Raw genomic sequence first — 24,403 nt, 5'->3', positions numbered from 1 at the left:
CTATAATTTGGCCACAAGGCTACATGAATACCCCCAGGGTGGCAGAGGTGGGGTCATCATAGAGGCTACATACTTCTGGGCAATTGGACCAGAGCAAGAAGGGAACATTCCTAACTCCTGTTCGGCTCAGGATGAGAATTTTGGAGTTTGGACACACCATCACCTCCCACTGATTCCCAAAGGCATAGGGCTTTCTGGGACCACAATAGTATTCCAATATGTGAGCCAAGGAAGAAAGTTGCTAAAATGCTTGCTTTTACCAAACAAATAATCAAATTACAGATTCCAGCCTGTGTCTGCTCTGCAGCTGCTTAATATTCATTGCACGAAAAGCTTCCTGGATCATCATCAATCATGCTTAGCTGCACTTAATGTTTTCTGTAGAATTTAATAAGTTTTTTTTATTAGTGTGACTATCCTTAAGAGTTTTATAAAAACTATTACAGGTCTTTTAATTATGTTACATAACTCGGGATATTTTAAATTCATAGTTTCTTTTTTTATTTTTTGGTATAGCAGTGAGAAAGAGGTAATATTAAGAGACCTTAAAACATATTTCACTCTAAAACAAATTTAAATGATTATTTATATTATGTCATTTTATTTTTTCTTCTTTTATTTTTTAATTTTAGTTTAGTAAATTATATCATCTAGTCACCACCCTCCTCCTGGTCTGCCTCGGGCCACTCCCCATCCTACTTCCCCTCCCTCATCTCTAAGACAACATCCACACACTCCTACCCCCACCCCAGCAGACCACCCTACTTCCTGAGGCTACAAATCTCTCAAGAGTTAGGTGCTACTTGTCCCATTGCAGCCACGCCAGGCAGTCCTGTGCTGTATATGTGTAAGGAGCCTCATATGAGCTAGTGTATGCTGCATAGTAGGTGACTGAGTTCTGAGAGGTCTCAGAAGTCCAGGTTAGTTGAGACCGCTGGTCTTCCTATGGAACTGCCTTCCTCCTCAGCTTCCAGATTTTGCCTAAATCAACCAAAGGGGTCCATTGGTTGGCTGTTAAGTATCTGCCTCTGATTCTTTCTGCTGCTTGTTGTGACTCTCTGAGCAAAGCCATGCTAGAAGCTTACCTGTAAGTACATCACAGAATCAGTAATAGTGTCTAAGCCTCCCCTTGAGCTGGAACCCATTTGAGCCTGTCACTGGAACTCCTTTTCCTCAGGATCTTCTCCAGTTTTGTCCCTGTAGTTCCTTCAGACATGAACAATTCTGGGTCAGAGTTTTTGACTTTGGGATTGTAACCCCATCCCTCCACTTAACACTCTCTCTTTCTACTGGAGGTAGATTCTACAAGTTCCCCCTCCCCACTGTAGAACACTTCATCCAAGGCCCCCCTTTTGATTCCTGAAAGTCTCTTACCTCCCAGGTCTCCAGTACATTCTAGAGGGTGCCCCACCTCTCAAATTCCAAGGTTAACTGTTTCCATTCTTGCTGCTGGCCTTCAGAGCTTCAGTTTTATTTCGTCCTGCCATTCAATACTTGATCATGTTCCTCTTTTCTCCCCTTGTGCCCTCTCCCACCGAGGCTCCTCCCTCCCTCTGGCCCCCATTCACCATGATTGCTTTCTCCTCACTCCCAAGTGGGATTGAACCATCCTCACTTGGGTCCTTCAGCTTCTTAACCTTCTTAAGTTTTATGGATTGTATCCTGGGTATTCTGTAATTTTTTGGTAAATACCCATTAAAACCGGGATAGCTAAAACAATTCTTAACAATAAAAGAACTTCTGGGGCAATCACCATCCCTGACCTCAAGCTTTATTACAGTGCAATACTAATTAAAACTGCATGGTATTGATACAGAGAAAGACACATAGATCAATGAACTAGAATTGAAGACGCAGCAACACACACACACACACACACATGTACACACACAATTAAGGCCACTTGATCTTTGACAAAAAAGCCAAACATATACAATGGAAAAAAGAAAACATCTTCAATAAATAGTGCTGGTCTTACTGGTAGTTTGTATGTAGAAAAATGAAAATTCCATATTTGTCACCTAGTACAAGCTCAAGTTTAAATGGATCAAAGACCTCAACATAAAACTAGATACACTGAATCTAATAGAAAGGAAAGTGGAAAGAGCCTCAAATTCATTGGCCTGGGGGTGTGGTGGATGGATGGGATTTCCTAAACAGAACTTCAATGGCTCTGGCTCTAAGATCAAGAATTGATAAATGGAACCTCGTGAAAATGGAAAGCTTCTGTAAGGCAAAGAACATAGTCAATAGGACAATACAGTAACCGATTGGAAAAAAACAAACAAAAAAACAAAAAACAAAACAAAACAAACAAACAAAAAAACCTCACTCACCCCACATAGAGAGAGGGAGAATATTTAAAATGTATAAAAAACTCAAGAGGCTAACCTCCAAAAAAAGCTAACAACCTAATCAAAAAAAATGGGATATAGAACTAAACTGAGAATTCACAAAAGAGGAATTTCGAATGACTGAGAAACACACCTTGGTCAACAGGAAAATAAAAATCAAAACAACACTGATATTCTACCTTACACCAATCAGAATAGCTAAGATCAAAACTTCAGGTAACAGCACATGTTGGTGAGGATGTGGAGATAGAGGAACACTCCTCAATTCTGATGGGATTGCAAACTGGTACAACCACTCTGGAAATCAATCTGGAGGTTTCTCAGAAAATTGAAATTAGATCTACCTGAAGATCCAGCTATACCATTCATGGGCATATACCCAAAAGGTGCCCTACCATGCCACAAGGCCCACATGTTCTACTATGTTCATAGTAGCCTTATTTGTGATAGCCAGAATCTGGGAGCAGCCCAGATGTTCCACAATGGAATAATGAATACAGAAAATGTGGTTCACTTTACACAATGGAATTACTCAGCTATTAAGAATGAGGGCATCATAAGTTTTGCAGGCAAATGGATGGAACTAGAAGATATCATCCTGAGTAAGGTAACTCAGACCGAAAAGGAAATGCATGGTATATACTCACTACTATTATATTATTTTTACCAGAAAATTTTTAATTGAAATCTTATTTGAGAATTTCATATAATGAAGGTTTTGTTTTGTTTTGTTTTTAGGTTTTGTTTTTTGTCTTCTTTTTGTTATTGTTGCTGATATCATTGTTTGTTTCTTTTATTTTTCCCAGATACTATATCCCTACTTCAGTTTCCCTTTTGTATACTCTTCCCAGTCCTCCCTACTACTTCTGCTCTTTCTCAGATCTATTCCTCCTGTTTTCTTTTTAAAAATCCATCTATTTGCCTGTGAATTTTGTGAAGTCGTTGCTTTTAATAGCTGAGTATTACTCCATTGTGTAAATATACCACATTTTCTTTATCCATTCCTATGTTGAGGGACATCTGGGTTGTATGAAGTCCCATTTGTCAATTCATATATTTTTGGTGTGAGCCTAGCTTTTAATGGCTGAACAATCTCTCCATCCCTATTGAATCTTAATCTTAGAGAATAAGCCATTGGTGTTCTGTTCAGGAAATCCCCCCCCCTGTGCCCAAGGATTTCCCCCACTTTCTCTTCTATTAGATTCAGTATCAGCACTGAATTTGGTTATTTCCTGCTTTCTACTGCTCTTGAGTTTATTTGCTTAGAAACACAGGAACAAAGTGTGGAACTAAGACTGAAGAAAAGGCCATTCAGAGACAGCCCCACCTGGGATCCATCCCATAAACAACCACCAAACCCAGACACTATTGCTCATGACAAGAAGTGCTTGCAAACAGAAGCCCAATATGGTCTCCTGAGTGGCTCTTCGAGATCCTGAATCCATCCTGTCATCCATCTGAATGAGCATAAGGACCCCAATGGAGTCCTAATGGAGGAGTTAGGGGAAGGACTGAAAGAGCTGAAGGGACCATATCTGGAATCAATGAGGGGGTGGCTTGGTTCTGTGAAGACTTGATGCCCCAGTGTAGAGCAATGCTAGGGCAGTGGGTGTATGGGGGAGAACTCTTGTAGAAGCAGGGTAAGAGGGGGAAGGGGTAGGGGGTTTGCAGAGGGGAAATCGGGGAAGGGGATAACATTTGAAATGTGAACAAATAAAATATCCAATTTAAAAAAATAAAACAACTTTCACAACAACAACAAAAGAGCATGTCTCCCCAGGACAGCCACTGATAAGTCATGGCTACAATCCCTCATACTTTGGCAACGACTTTTGATCATATTTGTTTTCACTGAAACTCTTCATAGAAACTTACCTCTGACTCTATATATCTACTAAACTTTGAGTTCTACTTACCAAAAACAGCAAAGAGAAAATTAAGGCAGTGTGTGATATCTATAGTTTAATGTTTATCTGATCTTCCATTTGAGCATGATAAACTTATCAAGGGTAATACTCTTAGAAAACAATGATTTTTTTTCCTAGCAACTACCAGTTGACAATAGCTACAAGAAAGTTGGGATTTTTATGTTCCCTTCCCCTTAGCATACTGGAATTTGGTTTGACATGAGTTTGTATAGGTACTTTTCATATTGTAACCACGGTGAGTTCGTGTTTTAGCTATCATATTTTGTCTACAAAACTTCTTTTGTCTAATTTAGCCGCTGTCTCTAGTCTTATACTTTTCCCTCACCCTTTCCCATTATGGTTTCCAATCCTTGGTAGAAGGGAAGTATGATACAAGGTTTTCATTTAGGCTAATTATTCAAAATTCTTTCATTCTTTTTAATTATGCCAGTTGTGGGTCTCTACAATAGTCATTTTCTACTGCCAAGTCAAGCTTATCTGATGAGGGTTGACAGATACATTGATCTATGTGTATAACTGTATATCATTATGGGTCAGTTTAGTATTATATCCATTTAACACAATGGTAGTACCATATTCTAAACTAGGATTTATGCCTTGTCTTCATACAGCTTCTAGGTCTGATAGTTGTACCAGTGTAGTTTTTATAGACCTTAAATAAAATCAACAAGTATTGTTTTTCATCATCATGTTCATGCCAGCATTGCCTCAGTGAATATTTCTTTCCTCACCAGTCATTATTATTGCAATTCACAGAGTTGCAATAGACATATAGTACTGAAGTTTGCTTTTCTTTTTTGTTAGATTGTATAGCACCTTCCAGTACTATGAAACTTTCATGTTATGACTGAAATTTCCAAGTCAGTACCAATTTAATTTTTCCAAATTCTATAATTCAAATATTTTTTCTTGTTGTGGGAAATATTAAAAATGAACAGTCAAGTTCCCTAGCTTGTATCTCTGCCGTGATGGCCTGGCCAGCTATACACTGGTGGGCAGTAGCCTACCTGTTTTATCTCATGGGTGCTCTTAGGCCTGGAGCTCCTGAAACATCTCCACCCAGCTGGCTAAGTTCCCACCGGTGGGTTGCTACCACACCAGTCCCATTTTTCAAATCACCCACAACCAAATAAATGGTGCACATTTGGCAAACCCAAATATTGTTGCTGTACCTTTCTCTCTTGAACCCATATGAGCTGCCATGTGAAGGAAAATGCAGCACAAACTTAGTTTGGAAACAACTGTAACTCAATCGCTGGGTGCAGCAACTAAAATCCTTACTTGTAACTCTTATTAAATCTAAATCCTCTGGTGGTGAGTCCTGATGGATCCACCATTGAAAGTGGGAGACACTTGTAGCTACATCTTGTGCTCATATTATTCCTGTCCAAAAGGACCTAACTCTCTCCTGATTCCTCTCTTCCCCCTCTCCAACCCAGAAATCCTGCCTACTCGCCCATGGATTGACTCTTTTATTCATTAGGAGATTGGTTCACAAGAAGTCACGTGTGTACAGTGACTCATTCCTTGTGTGAAGCCCCTCCCAGGAAAGCAGAATTAGCACCAAAATACAAGCAGCACCAGATCCATCCACAACATTTTCTAACTGTGTTCTTTATGGATTTTGACAAATAGAAATATATACACTCTACCTCCCTCAGTTTTCCAAGGAGTGAGCTTCCTTATCATAAGTAAGGGCGTGATTCATTTTCAATTAAATTCTATTCAAACCTCAGAGATCATACAAATGTGATTTTGTAGATGATAGGTCATTAGACAATGATTATATATCAAGTGATTTTATATCAAGCAACAATCTAGAGATAAAACTTTGAAAAAATATGTATCACATATACACAATCATAGTCACACACACATACACACAAAACCTGAATCTCTATAGAGTCAATCAATTTCTGAAATTTCTCCCTATTTTCTTACTATTTATCCAACTTGACTTATAATTAAAGTTTATAGTCAGACTACATTAATGTCTGTTAATCTAAGTGTATTATAATAATCAAATGATTCCATAAACAAAGATCGAATAAAGTTTATTATAATTAACAGAATACTACTGTAGGGGGCAGTGGAGTTATAGGACCTACTTGTACTGTTGTAAACTATCAAGAAATAGAACTCTAGGCATGTTATCTCAGCAGCAAGATGCTCAGTGGAGAAAAACAAGAAGTACTTTATGGGATTTATACATTCAAACAGGACATTTAACTTTTGGTATATGATGTTTTGATTAATACCAGTTACTGTGTTTAACAGTTCATTTTAGGCTTTGTGATTTAATGCATATGTTAGTTAAATAATTTCTAACTTGTAGACCAATATTATTTTCCCTTATTTTAACTTAAAGAAAGCACCAAGGGTTAGAAAGATTAGAATCCACAAAAGTTTAGAATTTTGTAATAGAACTCAGAGAATCAGAATACTAATCTCAATTTCCTTTTCATTGCATTTCTTATTAACTGGTGGCATTTATATGTTCCCTAATGTATCTTTGTGATAAATGATCAGAAGCAGCAAACAACTAGGTAAAAATATTTTTCTCAGTTTTCCAACACATTGTAATGTAGATAAACGTAGCCCAGTGTTCATATCAGATGAATTTAAATTGAAACTTATCAACCTATTCCAAATATGATTATAATTTAATCGATATGTTCCCATCAATGATTATGATTTGGAAACAAATTTGGGTTTCTGCCTATATTGTAAGGTTTAGATGCTTATAGTAAATGGAAATATAAAAGTATCTTATATTGACTGCATGTTAATTAAACGTGCAAAAGTGATGTTTGACACACTAGCAGTCTATTCAGTACCTTGGGTTTCTTCTTAAAATCTTACAACTCAACTACCCAAATGACAGGCCTTGAATGTGACTGAAAATCACTACTGAATTTAAATATTTAATTATGAGTTATGCATGCTGCACAACTACTGCCCTTTTCACTTATTTTTATTAGTTTTAAATATATAGTTAATGAGAAATGTAACTTGAAATATTGCAGAGCTTATTTTCATACAGTTAACTAAGTTCTCAAACTGCAATACACATGTATTGTGGTACAATAGTTGTGGAATTATTATAATTTAGGCATTTATACCTTTCAAGATAGTTTATTTTATAATTCAAAATTGAAGTGTTAGTCATTCAAAGTTCAGAGCTGAGATGGAAGGAAGGACCATCCAGAGACTGCCCCACCCGGGGATCCATCCCATATTCAACCACCAAACCCAGACACTATTGCATATGCCAGAAAGATTTTGCTTAAAGGACCCTGATATAGCTCTCTCTTGTGAGGCTATGCCAGTGCCTGGCAAGTACAGAAGTGGATGCTTACAGTCATCTATTGGATGGAACACAGGGCCCCTAATGAAGGAGCTAGAGAAAGTACCCAAGGAGCAAAAGGGTTCTGCAACCCTATAGTAGGAACAACAATATGAACTAACCAGTACCCCCCAGAGCTGTGTCTCTAATTGCATATGTAGCAGAGGATGGCCTAGTTGGCCTTCAATGGGAGGAGAGGCCCTTGGTCTTGGCAAAATCATATGACCCAATACAGAGTAATGCCAGAGCCAGGAAGCAGGAGTGGGTGGGTTGGGGAACAGGGCAGGAAGAGGGTATAGGGGACTTTGGGGATAGCATTTGAAATGTAAATGAAGAAAATATCTAATAATAATAATAATAAAAAGAGCAGGGCAGTGGTGGTGCACGCCTTTAATCCCAGCCCTTGGGAAGCAGAGGCAGGTGTATTTCTGTGTTTGAGGCCAGCCTGGTCTACAGAGTGAGTTTCAAGACATCCAGGGATGCACAGAGAAACCCTGTCTTGAAAAAAAAAAAAAAAAAGCAATCAAAGAATTGTTGATCATTAAATCAGAGTGACAAATCAAAATAGTTCTTGGTATTCTTTCTTAATAATACACATCACACTCTCCATATAAAATTCTGCTTATTAATTTTGGATTATTATTAAAATATTTTAAAACACTCTTGTCTTTATGAAGGACAACTATTTTTTCTAAGATAAAATAATGGGGCATGAAGCCTTTAAATATTTACCATTCAAGAATCTTCAGAAAGGTCTCTATAGAATTTTACATACAAGTATTTGTGTTCACTGAGATGATTTATTTACTCTATTCATTGAAGTATTTTAAAAGGGACTTCAGTAAGGTTAGTATTAGACAAGAAAATTAATTCAGTGATGAGAATATAAATAGAATACTGTAATCATAAAAATAATATAAATCAGCTCTTTCATATCCAATATAAACTTCTTTCAAAGAAAAAAAATGGATCAGCTTCTGTAATTACATTTTTATTGTGCGTTCTGTTTATTTCTTATTCCTCCAATATGTAAGCTTGCAATTACAGACATATCTACCTTATGTATTTAAATTAAAGTCAGATGTACCTAAACTTGAAGGAATTTACTTTGTTCAGGAATTGAACCAAAAAGGGAGAATGCACTCTAAATCTTTTTATAAGAAAATATTAAAACTTTGAGACAGGTTAAAATTATTTCTTATTGTTCAAAAATGTGTGCGTGTAAGATAAAAGATTCCAATTAAATAGCAAATGCCAAGGACCAGCCTGGGCTTGGGCAGGGGTTCCTGAGAGAAGGGATGCCTGGAAGCAGTGAAACAAATGACTGGATGTCAAATTGTGGGTCCAAGAAAGGGCCTATGTTCTGCTAGAAACAGCTTTGCAAATTTCTGTCTCTGTTTTCTGGTCTGCTTGAGACACCATTCTCTTGCTAATCTAAAACCTCTCTTAATAGCCCATCTCTTGCTTATCAAAAGCCCACACTTTTATTTTCATATCAATTCAGACATTATCAAAAGTTCCCCCAAGATCCAATGAATCAACATTCCCAGCCTATTTACTCCTTAATTTTTAGAAAGAAACAGAAAGTACAAGCAGAGAAAATAAGTTAGCTGGGTGGGACCCAACCAGATATCTCTATCTCCCTCTTTAGTAGATATTGATGATCTGGATCATAGTGCAGCTGCCTCTATTTCTTTAGATCTGTGAAGGACCTTACACAATTCATATCGCACACTTATGATTTATATAGTTGAAAAATTGTGTATTTTGGAACTCATGTTTTCAGAGTTCTTTCACACAGCTTTAAGGGCTGATCTGAAGGTCTCAGTATTCTACCATTTTGATGAGATATAAATATATTCTCACCCCCTGGACTTGTGCTGTTTCTGATTATCAGTGGAGTGATTAACCTTGTCAGAGAGGGCATTACTCTAAGGAGGAACGTGAAACTATGTACACTATCATACAAACTAACCTTTCACTCACAGCAATCATCAACATGCCATGCTAACTCTGCAGGAACCATGTCATGTCACCCGTTACACATTCCCAAGCAGGACTCGGCAGGCAGTGTTGTGTTAAGTTTTGCTTTTTAAGAATTTGTAAACTAAAGTTTTAAAACAATCTTTAAAGGCCACATTTTAAGTCTCTTAATTTACTACAAAAAAGAATTTGGGACAATACATTGTATTAGATGCTGTCAAAGGCTGATTGAAGAAAGAGGTCTAGTTTTGTTATGTTGATCCAAAGTCCAGGACTATTTTCATTCATTTTACTCTCAAATCTTATTCTTCTTGGTTGGGAACTTCTTCCCCTATTCCCTCTCTCCCACAACCCTGGTGGCTTTAGCAAAGTACTTAAAGCATTGGTCTCAATTCATAGATTTAAGATTACTGTCTTATGTACAGAGAGTGAAATCTTTTTCCTATCCTAGAATTCAAAATATTATTATTTTATTATATTTGAATTCAGGGCAGATCAGACATGAAGATAATCTTGATTTTTTTTTTCAGAAGAAGTGATAGCTTAGCTCATTGTTTGATGGAGAGATCACTTCAAGAATGGACAGTAATTCAAACAAAATGGAGGTCCTAGTAATTTGGAGGAATGTACAATTGTTCCCATCTTGGTTGAAAGGAGAGTAAAATATTAAATCTATATTTAGTAAAGAGAGAAATCATTCTCTAATGAAACACATCAATTGAATAATGCTTCTCCAAAACCTAGTTCCTCCTATGCATTAATACTTTTGAAAAGTCTGAGTACATCTTATAGACTGGTTTTGTGCACTCTCATGAATAGTTCCTGCCACAGACAGTGTAACTACACCATTCACTGATTATTATATTATTATATTCTATATCTAAATCTACATGATCTAGTTTGAGACTTTTCTGGAGAAATATGAATTAATGCTTACAGATTCAATATAGAGCTCAAAAAAGAATAGATTTTGTATTCAATTTTAACTTAATTAATGATTATATTGGTGTTACTCAAAGTATCATCAGTGAGGACTTGTGTAAAATGAGTGAAGCAGAGGCAGATGAGTTACTAAGAAACCCATTCTGGGATGGGTGATGGCTAACAGTACTTGCAGACCTTAGAACTCCCCAAATGTCTTGGCAGCAGCTTGCTCAGCTACAGAGTCTCTTTCTCTAGCAAGTGCTACTTTATATATAATATTGACCATGAGCAAGGTGAACCTTGTAAGTTTCTGAAATTTTCAATCTTTTTTAAATTTCAGTATCTTACTGAGTCTGCTAGGCCTCCTCTTCCTGCCAGTGGTAAACATTTACACCAGTAGAAATAATGACACAAAGCTCTATTCCTTCCATGGCTCTCTAATTCTGTTTTGTCAGCTTTTCAGTGTTTTGGTTTTTTTTTTCATCAAAATTTGAGGGCATAGTACAGATTTCTCATTTTCCTTCATTCTTTGATGAGTTTTGAACCACTTTGTCTCTGCAGTTAAAGAGATTTATACTCAAGACCTTAGCCAGTAATGAATCTCAATAGTAGCCATTGCTAATTACAAAATAAATTTTGCTCCAGGATTAAGATTTTCAGTATCTGTAGTCCACGTGCAGAAACCAAATGTGTATAAAACAGTTGGACAGGCATTTCACATCCAATTCACAAAATAACAGTTCCTGCTTGTGGAGTTCATAGGCATGTAAAGCCCCCACACTTGCCCTGTTTTGTGATGTTAGGGTTCAATTAAACCAGAAAGTGGTTGGTTGCACCCATAATTTTGATGTCATTATGGTACTAACAGGCACGTGTTGCTTGTTTTATTGGTAAAATAGCAGTCAAGATCCACACAAAAGCACTGTTGATAAGAAATCACTCACGGTAACCCATATATCACATTTGGGCACTGTGAAAGTTAGTTGGTTACATGCAAACTATATAAGTCCCAATTTATTCAGGTCCTGAAGAAATACAGATTTGTCATATACTATGCCATGTAACCTAAAGCAGGGTAATACCTTTATATGTTATGAGACAAAAATTACTTGCCTCCTAATTGCTCTTAGAAATATAGGTTTGTTTTTTTTTTCTGACACTGAGATTTTTGCATTCTTGGGAGTAATTCTTTTCCATATCTGCCTGTTGTCTTTATTTAAATTGTCTAACTACTGTCTTTGTGAGTTTCCTGGATGCCTTTTCAAATATGTAATAAACATAGGGGCTAACACTAAATGAGTAAAACTTTTTTTTTTTTTTTTTTTTTTTTTNTCAGGAATCAGTACTACTCAAAAGCAACTGTCAATTAGTCTTAGGATCCAGAAGGAAAAGAGGGGGAAAAACAAACAAACAAAAAAAACAAAACAAAAAAAAAAAAACAAAACCAAAAAAAAAACAAAACCAAAACAAAACAAAAAACTAAGCAAACAAAAACAAAAAATAAAAAACAGCAAACCACTATCCAGGCCAAATGCATCAGGAAAGGAAGCTGTCTCTTTTACCAGTGTGTATATAACAAGGATGATATTGGTAGAGCAGTATGGACTGGTGTGACTACCATATATAGCCCTTGACAATACACATTTATATTTCATAAGATTCTGGATCTCCTCAACCTGGGGTGCTGTTGCTACTGCAAGGCTGTTGCTCATCTTCTCACTACTGATGACCTTAGTGGGGATGGCCCACAGATACTCCTGTATTTCAATATTCACTTCCAAAAGTTGGTGAAACTTTGGGGGAAAGATTATTAGGTGTGACCTCTTTGGAGAGGATGTGTCAGTAGCAGCAAGCTTTGAAGTTTCAAAAGATTCAAACCATTTCCAGTGTACCCCCAGTCTCTGACTCCTATATGTAGAACAAGAATTAATCTCACAGCTCTTTCTGACATCATGCCTGTACTCTGCCATCATGGACTGTATTTCTCTGAAAACTTCAGTCACAATTTAATTTTTTTCTTATATAAGTTACCTTGGTCATGCTGTTTTAACATAGCAATAGGAAAAAATAAGTAAGACATTTCTTAAGCATGTGTTTCTTAACACATCAGTATGTATCAGTAATGTATTGTCACAAACCAGCCACAGGGTATATATAGGACTAAGACTCACAGGACAATAAGTCAACTAAGTTCCCACTCCACTATAGATCTTCCACAGAGGCATCAATAACAATACACTCAAATTCACTAACAGCATAGTGCAGTACTTTTTCAAAACCAATGTTGATGCCACTTTAAAGTGTGACATGCATTGAAAACTGAGTGGAGGATATATTCCTCATGTGCCAGTCTTTCTTAGGGCTTAGCATATGGTTTTCACCATGCTTCTTATGGATCTCATCTGAAAGGGAGACAAAAATTAAAGTGCAAGTCAATGTGGACTATTGGGTGACACACTAACACTAATAGCTTGGCAGTGCTCCCAAGACAGATCACTACTTACCCTGAGTAAACAGCTTGCTTCCTCATGCTGTCGTAAATAAACAACCTAATTCTTGTAATTGTTGCTTCTATGGTTGTGAAATTACTTTATGCAAAGAAACACTTTGTACACAGATTTATGTTTAAAAAAAATAAAAGAGTTCCTAAATATCACAGCTGTATCAGACAGCTTCTCTGTCTAATTATTCATTGGTCAGGAGTAAATGAGTTAATTGTTTCTAATTTGAATTTGATGTGCTCCTACCTAATTAGCAATTAAAGAGTTTTTACAAACCTAATGAATCTCCATCCCCTTCATCTAACTGCCTCTTTCACATTTTTGCAGATCAGCACACCCAAAATGGTATGTTCTCACTGACTTGTCTGACCCAACAAGCACAGAACATGTTTTGATCTCATTTCACTAAAGATTCAGCATTTTGATACTAGCATATTGCTAATGTGGGGAAATATGCCTATATTCTGCTGACTACTAATTCATCTTGTTAATTATATCATCTCCCAAGCACAATCAAAGTCAAATGCAAGAAAGAATGGGTAATAAGGAAAATCTTTATCTGCATGAGTGCTTCTCTTTCAAGAAAAAATTCAGTTGATGATGCTCTTTAAGATGAATGATTGATTTGGTAATTATTGTTTTCAAATTAGAAAGAGGTTAAAATAGAGAAAATTAATTTGCATATGCATTGTGAACAATGAGTTTTAATGAGAAATTGGACAGTGTAAGAGAATGCATCCAAAAGTAAGAAATCATACTGTGGACGAAATTTGATTTTTTTTCCTCACCGCATCCTAAAAACCTAATATCTATAACACTGATATAGGAAGTATTGGTTCCTAGCAACATATTATGATGAATATCTGTGATGTCAGAACATATACAGGAGGATTATGAGATGAAGGACATCATGGATACATAGTCAGCAACTATCTCAAAAATGCTAGGAGAATAGACATCTCTCTAAGAGTTTCTAGATCTCTGGATACTCCTGTGTGTTTCTTAACTTGTAGGTTCACAATTACCTTTTCAGTCTCAGCTTCCCCTTGGATTGCTGCTTTTTATCAATGTTAAACTTTGCCTTGCTTCTATACTCTTAGGAGAACAAAAGTTGGAGGACTGGAGAGTTGAAGCGAGTGTTAAGGTTCTGAGGAGATAGATATGTGATAAACCTGGAGATTTTCTGGCCAACCAACCTCTTGGAATTGCTGACTTCCAGATTCAGTTGCTTTCTCTCAAAAATTAAAAGCTAAAGTGACATAGGAGGATATTAGACCTCAGTATTTAATCCCCATACAGGCACTCATGCATGTGGCCTCCACAGATGCACTCACACAATCTACACTCATACAAACATCCACATTCTCACTCAAAGAAAAACACATGTGGTACCATACACACAGCCATACACACAAAAGAGCAGCAAGTGCATTGAAGAGGATCTCTATTACCTGTTCACAAGAGGAAGTTCTCAGTTAATTACATCTGAAACTACCATTTTCCAAGTCTGTGCTGCTCATGGTAAAGTAAATAAATAAAAAGAAACGAAAAGAAAAGAAAAAGTAAATTGATGGATATAAGCTGTTAAGTGTACATGTGCACATGTGGGTATTTGTGTGTGTGTATGGGTGTGTGTGTGTGTGTGTGTGTGTGTGTGTGTGTGTGTGTGTAGTATAAATGTATCATAGAAAACCCATTGTATTTGATTGCTATATATTAAATTTTGCAACATCAGCCTGGATTGGACCAGCAATCACCCCTTATGGTGCTTGGTTCAAAACATCTAGAACCAGCAAATCACTGTATTTCAGTAAGAACTATGAGGAACAAAGAAAAGTGACAGCACCTTGGAATTTTCAGTTTATGTATAAGATGGGCACAGAAAGAAAAGATGGACAGATAAATGAACAGAGATGATGTAGAGAGAGGCAGAGATAAACTGCCAGGCAGTAGCTTTGTTCATAGATTCCTGTAGGTGTGGCTCTTCCATGTTCTGTCCCTGATTTTAGAAGATTCTTCTATCCTTACAAAGTTATAATGACTTGAACTGGTTTGAATATAATTTTCTTCTTTGTATCCAATGATTATTTCTACAAATGAATCGTTTTTAATTATTTAAAAACAAAGAATCACAAAAGACTGTATTTATAAACAAAATCACCTTCTCAGGTACCAAAGTTTAGAACAAGACATGCACATAATTTTGGAATGTACAATCCAGCTCAATATATATGTTTCATATTTTGTGTTATTGACAATAAAATAGAAATATACAATCAATTATAAAAATGATAACACATTTTGTTTTAAGATTTCACCCATGTCTTAAAATTGCAAAAGAAAAAAAAAAGATTCTCTTTCTATACATGCTTTTCGATATGCTAAAGGAAAAAATATAGAGTCTATATGAAGGGAGAAGAGAAACATCTTGATTGCGTTTTGTTGTGTTTTGCTTCAATGACCCACCATTCGTGAAAATGAGATCATTCTTAAATGTCAAAAAGGAAGAAAAACAATAAATTGTACTGGACTCTAAGGAAAAGACTTATTTTTATTTCGTGTTGGCATTAACAACAAAATACAAAGAGACCCATGTAGGGCAATAGGTATGCAATTAATGAGCAAAGAGATCATATTGTACTAGAAGAATGCATAACTATCCTGTCTTACTCTTAAAGAACAGCTCATAACCTTTTAGACAGGCCTTTCCAACACTGGCACCCCATGTCTTTCCAATCATATTTGATATTTAGGTTCAGCCATGCAGAACTAAGCTATTAAGAGGAAAAGTGAATGTCAGCAATGTGTCTGGTTACACAGGAACATGACTAGTGCACCTGAAGATGTGATGGGAGTTAAAAGGAAAATATATACTGAGAAATTAAACATTTTTAAGTCTATTTCTATAACTACTACAAATGTTTCAAAAAGCATATATCTGTTGATGTATTTTGTTATTTAATCATTGAGCTTAATAACTTTAGACAGGTAGCTTTTAAACTTCACTATTTGTGTAACTTGACATTTACCTAGTTGAGAGCTGAAATTTGAGGTAAGTCAATTTAAATTTAGATAAACTATAAGCATATTGGTAGATTTGGAGATTGACTCGATATTATAGAACTAGAGAAATGCTATTACTTCATTGGGAAAGGATACAATTTTAGATGCTGTATCTTTGAAAACGAACCTTTTGGAATTTTGAAATCACAGGAGGATAAACTTCATGAACTAACTGTTAAATATGAAGTAATAAAATTATAATGACTATATAATATTAGATCTAAAATGTTTTATGAAAACAAGGTATATAATTCACTTAGCATTGCATTGATATCTGCCTCAATGTACACCAAAGCAGGGGTCAAAGAGTTTAAGATTGCTCAAGATAATTGAGACCCATCCCATTGGCAAGCACCAATCTCTGACACTATTAAATATATTCTGTTATGCTTGCAGAGAGGAATCTAGCATGGCTGTTGATTGAGAGGCTCTACCCAACAACTGACTCAGACAGATGGAGGCACCCACAGACAAATAGTCCATAGAGCTTGAGGATTCTTATGGAAGAACAGGAAGAAGGATTTCCCAGAATGATAGGCACTCAACAGAAAGACCAACAGAGTCAACTAACCTGATCCAGTGGGGTTCTCAGAGACTGAACTACCAACAAGACAACTTAAAACATACATGTTTTAAGCAGATGTGCAGTTTGGTCTTCATTTGGGTCCCAAACAACTGAAGTGGGATCTATCCCAAAAGCTGTTGCCTGTAAGTGAGATATTTTCTTCTACCTGGGCTGCCTTGTCTGGCCTCAGTGGGAAAGGATGAGTGCCTAGCCCCAGAGAGACTTGAAGTGCCAGAGTTGTGGGATACCCAGAGAGGGGGTTATGCATCCAGAGAGGGGGTTACCCACTCAGAAGGAGAGAAAAATGGGAGGCTGGATATAGGAAGGATTGTGTGTGTGTGTATGCATGTGTGTGTGTGAGGTGTGACACGGAGGTGGGCAGTAAGCGTGGTATAAGGTAAAATAAGTAAAAAAAATTAAGTTTAAAAAAATTTACAACAGAGAGTCATTGAATATATCACATAGAATAACAGGATGATGACGGAAGCATTAATGTCAAGGCACTTTGTCCTTACTGTTTGCAGTATCCCTTAATTCAGCATGGCCATCTGCATTCTATCAAAGATCTGATTGGAGCTTTTAAAACTACATATTTGACATAAAAACAAAACAAAACAGAAAACCTCTTACTACAAAATGCCCTAACATATACCCTTATTTTGTGTAACAAAATTTATTATAAGAATAGACATTTTTTATGACTATTTCTTTAGAATACCTCTTTAATATCATGACTACAGTTCTACCCCCTTACCTCTCATCCCAGTCTCTCCCTTGCTCCTCCCCTTTTCCCCAGATCTATTCCTCTTCAATTTCCCTTTAGAAAAGAACAGGACTCCCGGAGATAGCAAGTAAACATGACATAATATGACTAGACACATACTCTCATGTGAAAGCTGAATGAGGCAACTCAGTAGGAGAACAGGGCTCTACACAGTCAGCAAATAAGTCAGAGACTGCCCCCTGAGGTCCTGTTCACACTGTTAGAAATCCCATGGTAATAGCAATCTGCAAACCATAACATACATACAGAGGACTTACTCAAACCAATCCAGGGTCCCAGATTGTTGCTCCAGTCTCTGTGGGTTTTTATAAACCTTGCTTAGTTGATTTTGTCAGTTACGTTCTTGTTGTTTCTTTGATCCACTGGCTCTTACACACTTTCATCTCCTAATTCCCCTGTGATTTCCTAGCTCCAGCTAATGCTTGTTTGTGGTCATCTGTGGTTTTACCACTCCTACAAGTCTTCTGCCACATTTACCATATCATTGCAGACATGACAAATCTCAGGGCAAAGGTTATTGTTGCGAGGCTGGTACTCAAGTCTCTCTATTGCTGGACTTCTTTTGTTCTCAGCTTTTAAATAATCAGATTAAATACTTTTGGAAAACTGCTGAGATGTGTCTTCAAAAGTAATTAACATCTCTGTGGAGAAAAATATTCTGTTGTCACCAGGGCTACAAGAGTACAACTTACCCAACCACTCTAGCTTACATTTCTGTTTATTTAGTTTCTCCAATGTCAATAATTTGTCTGTATACATGCTTGTTATTTTACTACATATGACTCCCTCTGTAACATTTCCAATAATAATGCTTAATGAATAGAAATAAGAATATGCAATTTGTTGTATTTGTATTTCATTTAAATTATTACTATCTTCTCTATACTTTTAGTTTAAATAAATATAATATTTTGAACATTGGAATTGTTGCAATTTCTCACCACTCATTCTAATTCCTTATCAAAGCTGGCTTCTTTTTTCCTTCCTTCCTTCCTTCCTTCCTTCCTTCCTTCCTTCCTTCCTTCCTTCCTTCCTTCCTACCTTCCATCTTTTTTGCCTTTCTTTCTACCTTCTTTTTTCATTCACCTGTCTTCTAAAATGAGAATTTAATATGCATGACATGTCATTATGAAGATATTTTTAGTTTTTTAATCTTTTATTTATTTATTTTATACTTCAGATTTTATCCTCCCAGTCCACCCTCCAACTATTCCATATCCCATACCTTCTCCCTACCCGATGTCTTTCCAAATATCCCCTCCCCCATCTCAATAGGCCTCTAAACTCCCTAGGACTTCCAGTCTCTTAAGGGTTAGATTCATCTTCTCTAACTAAACCCAGACCCCCACATCCGGAAGTCCTCTGTTTTATATGTATTGGGGGCCTCATATCAGCTGGTATATATTGCCTGGTGTGTGGTCCAGTGGTTGAGAGATCTCTGAGGTCCAGATTAATTGAGACTGCTGATCGTACTACAGAGTCACACTCCTTAGCTTCTTTTAACTTTTCCCTAACTCAACCACAGGGGTCAGGAGCTCCTCTCCACTGTTTGCGTGAAAATATCTGCACCTGTTTCAGCTGCCTGTTGGGTCTTACAGAGGACAGTCATGATTGGTCCTTTTCTTGTGAACTTTCCATAGCCTCACTAATAGTGTCATGCCTTGGGCCCTCTCCTTGAGCTTTGGGCCTGTCACTGGACCTTCTTTTCCTCAGGATCCTTTCAATTTCCACCACTGCAATTCTTTCAGATAGGAACAATTATGGTTCAGAGTTTTTATTGTGGGATGGCAACCCATCCCTCACTTGATCCCTGACTTTCTGCTGGAGGTAGGCTCTATAAGTTTCCTCTCCACAGTGTTGGACATCTCGTCTGAGGTCCCTCCTTTTGATTCCTGAGAGTATCTCATTTCTCTGGTCTCTGGTACAATCTCTTACCTCCCGATGTTGCCACTTTTCTTAATCTTAGATTCAACAATTTGATATTCATACAACCCTCCCACAATTTGCAATTAAATTTATGTATCACGTTCTTAGGAAAAGGTATATATGTTGGATACAGCATTTAAGTGACTCACAGTTTGATGACCAGAGACATCCCTAAGCTTATGGATGCTTACAAAGAGCCAGTATTTGTTAGGTTATAATTGTTGCACAGAATAAAAAAGAACAACTATACAAATTACTAAAGGACACAGAAAGAAATATTAATATAAATAACTTCTTTCAATCATGATTTGAATGAGGTAGTGAAAATGTCTCTTTTATTCTCATATTACCCAAAAGTCACTGATTAATAACCTCAATAATGGCACTAGTTGCCTCCTGTCGGTGCCAGCACTAGCACCAGCACAACTTGGGCAGTAAGCCAGCGGACACCCCCACGGTCCCTAGAGGACAATTTATGGGATCTTAGGATCACTGGTGAGTGGAACACAACATCAGTTGACATCAGTGACAGCAGGAACAAGGACACCAGAGCCCTTCCTGACCAGAGGCTCTGGTTCCTTTTGATCAGTTCTGGTTTACCTTGGTTTCATACAGACCAGACAGCTCACAGTCCTCAAAGGAGATACCATTTCCAGGCACTGTAACACACCCAGGATCTTAGGAAAACAGGATCCCAGGATAACAGGAGCTGGGTCACACCAGTATTTCAGAGGAGCTTGACTGCCAAGAACTCTGGAAAACCCAGAATCGCAGGTTCACAGGAGCCCACAACCAAAGGATCACAGAGAAAGCTGGATTCTAAGGAGTCCTGAATCAACTGGGATTATAGGAAGGACAGACTCCAATCAGATATATTGTGGTCAGGGAGTACTTGAAATAATCAGATGGCAGGAGGCAAGCATAGGAACAGAAGCAACAGAAAACAAGGTTACATGACATCATCAGAACCAAACTCTCCCACTATAGCAAGTCCTGTATACACCATCACACCAGAAAAGCAAGACATGGATGTGAAGTCACCTCTCATGATAATGATGATATTTCCTTTAAGTAGGAAATACAGGAAAACACAGGTAAACAGCTAGAACCCTATAAAGAAAAACACAAAAATCCCTTAGAGAGTTACAGGAAAACACTACCAAAAGGTGATGAAATTGAACAAGATCATCCAGGATCTAAAAATGGAAGAAGAACAATAAAGAAAACCCAAAATGAGAGAACTCTGGAGATAGAAAAGCTAGGAAAAAAATCAGGAACCATATATGCGAGCATCAGCAACAGAATACAAGAGATGGAAGAGAGAATCTCAGGTACAGAAGATTCCATAGAGAACATGGAAACAAAAATCAAAGAAAATGCAAAAAGATCCTAACTCAAAACATCCAGGAAATCCAGAACACAATGAGAAGAGCAAACCTACAGATAATAGGAGTAGATGAGAATGAAACTTTTCAACTTAAAGGGCCAGGAAATATCTTCAATAAATTATAGAAGAAAACTTCCCAAACCTAAAGAAAGAGATGCCCATGAACATACAAGAAGCCTACAGAACTCCAAATAGACTGGACCAGAAAAGAAATTCCTCCTGACACATAATAATCAGAACAATAAATGCACTAAATAAAGACAGAATATAAAAGCAGTAAGGGGAAAAAGGTCAAGTAACATACAAGGCAGGCCTATTAGAATTATTCCAGACTTCTCACCAGAGACTGTTAAAGCCAGAAAAACTAGTATAGATGTTATACAGAAACAAAGAGAACACAAATGCCAGCCCAGGGTACTATACCCAGCAAAACTCTCAATTACCATAGATGGAGAAACCAAAGTATTCCATGAAAAAACCAAATTCACACAATATCTTTCCCCGAATCCAGGTCTTCAAAGGATAATAAAGGGAAAACACCAATACAAGGACACAAACTAGAAAAATCAATATTAATCCTTCAACAAACCTAAAAAGAAGACAGCCAAAAGAACAGAATCCAAACTCTAACAACACAAATAACAGGAAGCAACAATTACTTTTCCTCAATATCTCTTCATATCAATGTACTCAATTCCCCAATAAAAAGACATAGACTAACAGACTAGCTACACAAATAGGACCCAACATTTTGCTGCTTACAGGAAACCCATCTCAGGAAAAAAAGAGAGAAAGTACCTCAGAATGAAAAGATGAAAAACAATTTTCAATTTTACAAGCAGACAGTCTGAAGAAACAAGCTGGAGTATGCATTCTAATATCAAATAAAATCGACTTCCAACCCAAAGTTATCAAAAAAAAAAAAAAGACAAGGAGGGGCGCTTCATACTCATCAAAGGTAAAATGTTCCAATATGAACTCATAATTCTGAATATCTATGCTTCAAAAGCAAGGGCAGCAACATTCATTAAAGAAACTTTAGTAAAGCTCAAAGCACACATTGCACCTCACATAATAATAATGGGAGACTTCAACACCCCACTCTCATCATTGGACAGATCCTGGATACAGAAAATAAGCAGAGACACACTAAAACTAATACAAGTTATGAGACAAATGGATTTAACAGATATCTACAGAATATTTATCCTAAAACAAAAGAAGATACCTTCTTATCAGCACTTTATGGTACCTTCACCAAAGTTGACCATATAATTGGTCACAAAACAGGCCTCAACAGATAAAAAATATTGAAATTGTCCCATGCATCCTATCAGATCACCAGGGACTAAGGTTGATCTTCAATGACAACTTAAATAATACAAAGCCAATATTCACATGGAAACTGATCAACACTCTCCTCAATGACAACTTGGTCAAAGAAGAAATAAAGAAGGAAATTAAAGACTTTTTAGAGTTTAATGAAAATGAAGCCACAACATACCCAAACTTATGAGACACGATGAAAGCATTCCTAAGAGGAAAACTCATACCTCTGAGTGTCCTCAAATAGAAACTAGAGAGAGCACACACTAGCAGCTTGACAGCACACCTAAAAGCTGTAGAATAAAAGGAAGCAAATTCACTCAAGAGGAGTAGAGGGCAGGAAATAATCAAATTCAGGGGCAAAATCAACCAAGTAGAAACAAAAAGAACTATTTAAAGAATCAACCAAACCATGAGCTGTTTTTTGAGAAAATTAACAAGATAGATAAACCCATATCCAAACTGAATAAAGAGCACAGGGACAGCAGCCTAATTAACAAAATCAGAACTGAAAAGGTAGACATAGCAACAAATCCTGAGGAAATCCAAAAAACCATCAGATCCTTCTACAAAAGGCTATACTCAAAAAACTCATCCACTAAACTATGGCATAAGCCAGCAACATTTTGCTGAAAGGACCCTGATATAGCTGTCTCTTGTGAATCTATACCAGTGCCTGGCAAACACAGAATTGGATGCTCACAGTTATCTATTGGATGGAACACAGGGTCCCCAATAGAGGAGGTAGGGAAAGTACCCAAGGAGCTGAAGGGATATGCAACCCTATAGGTAGAATATAAATAAGAACTAACCAGTACCCCCCAGATCTCGTGTCTCTAGCTGCACATGTAGCAGAAAATGGCCTAGTCTGCCATCATTGGGAAGAGAGGCCCCTTGGTCTTGCAAACTTTATATGCCTCAGGACAGGGGAACATCAGGGCCATGAAGTGGGAGTGGGTGGGTAAGGGAGCAGGGGGAGGGAGGGTATAGGGCACTTTCACGATAGCATTTGCAATGTAAATGAAGAAAATCCCTAATAAAAATTGGAGAAAAGTAACCGCTATAATACATAGATACAAACAATTTCCTAACATGTATATCCTGATATTCTTCATAACATTAGCTTTTTTTCTGTGAGAAACTATAGCCATTCTTGTGATGATTTAACATCAATTGGGTCCATCATACTCATCGTTTTGAAAGAAGAATCTTTAAGGAATATTAATAAAGTGTTGATTATAATGTTACTAATTTCCCTTATTTTTGGAAGGAGACTATTTTGTTTGATGGTTGGTTTTTTGAGACTAAATCTTCCTTTATAGCCCAGGTATTCCTTGTACTTAGTGTAATCATTATGCCCTACTCTAAGATATACTGAAATTATAAGTCTATGCTACTATGCCTAGCTGCAGTGTTACAATAATCCATATCTCTAGCCCATTTCTATTTTATTTTATGTAAAGACCAGGAAGTAATCATATTTGCATGTCATAGAAAAAAATTCTTATTTTCATCAAATCTTTTTCTCTATCTTAGATAATAAATAAATGTTTATAGGTATACATTTATGTATATATAAATGTAAATATATATAGAGACTGCCAATTTTTTTTTTTGGTATTTTCCTTGTTTACATTTCCAATGCTATCCCAAAAGTCCCCCACACCCATCCCCCCAATCCCCTACCCACCCCCTCCCCCTTTATGGAGCTGGCGTTCCCCTGTACTGGGGCATATAAAGTTTGCAAATCCAAAGGGCCTCTATTTCCAGATGGCTGACTAGGCCATCTTTTGATACATATGCAACTAGAGACAAGAGCTCCGGGGTACTGGTTAGTTCATATTGTTGTTCCACATATAGGGTTGCAGTTCCCTTTAGCTCATTGGGTACTTTCTCCTCCATTGGGGGCCGTGTGACCCATCCAATAGCTGACTGTGAGTATCCACTTCTGAATTTGCTAGGCCCCAGCATAATCTCATGAGAGACAGCTATATCTGGGTCCTTTCAGCAAAATCTTGCTAGTGTATGCAAATGTGTCAGCATTTGGAAGCTGATTATGGGATGGATCCCTGGATATGGCAATCATTAGTGGTCCATCCTTTCGTCACAGCTCTGTAACTCCTCCCATGGGTGTTTTGTTCCCATTTCTAGGAAGGGGTAAAGTGTCCACACTTTGGTCTTAGTTCTTGAGTTTCATGCGTTTAGCAAATTGTATCTTATATCTTGGATATCCTAAGTCTGGGCTAATATCCACTTATCAGTGAGTACATATTGTGTGAGTTCCTTTGTGATTGGGTTACCTCACTCAGGATGATG

Source organism: Mus caroli, chromosome 2, assembly GCF_900094665.2.
Source record: "Mus caroli chromosome 2, CAROLI_EIJ_v1.1, whole genome shotgun sequence".
NCBI lineage: Eukaryota > Metazoa > Chordata > Mammalia > Rodentia > Muridae > Mus > Mus caroli.
The sequence above is the reverse complement of the archived record's forward strand: the minus strand, read 5'-3'. Positions refer to the sequence as shown.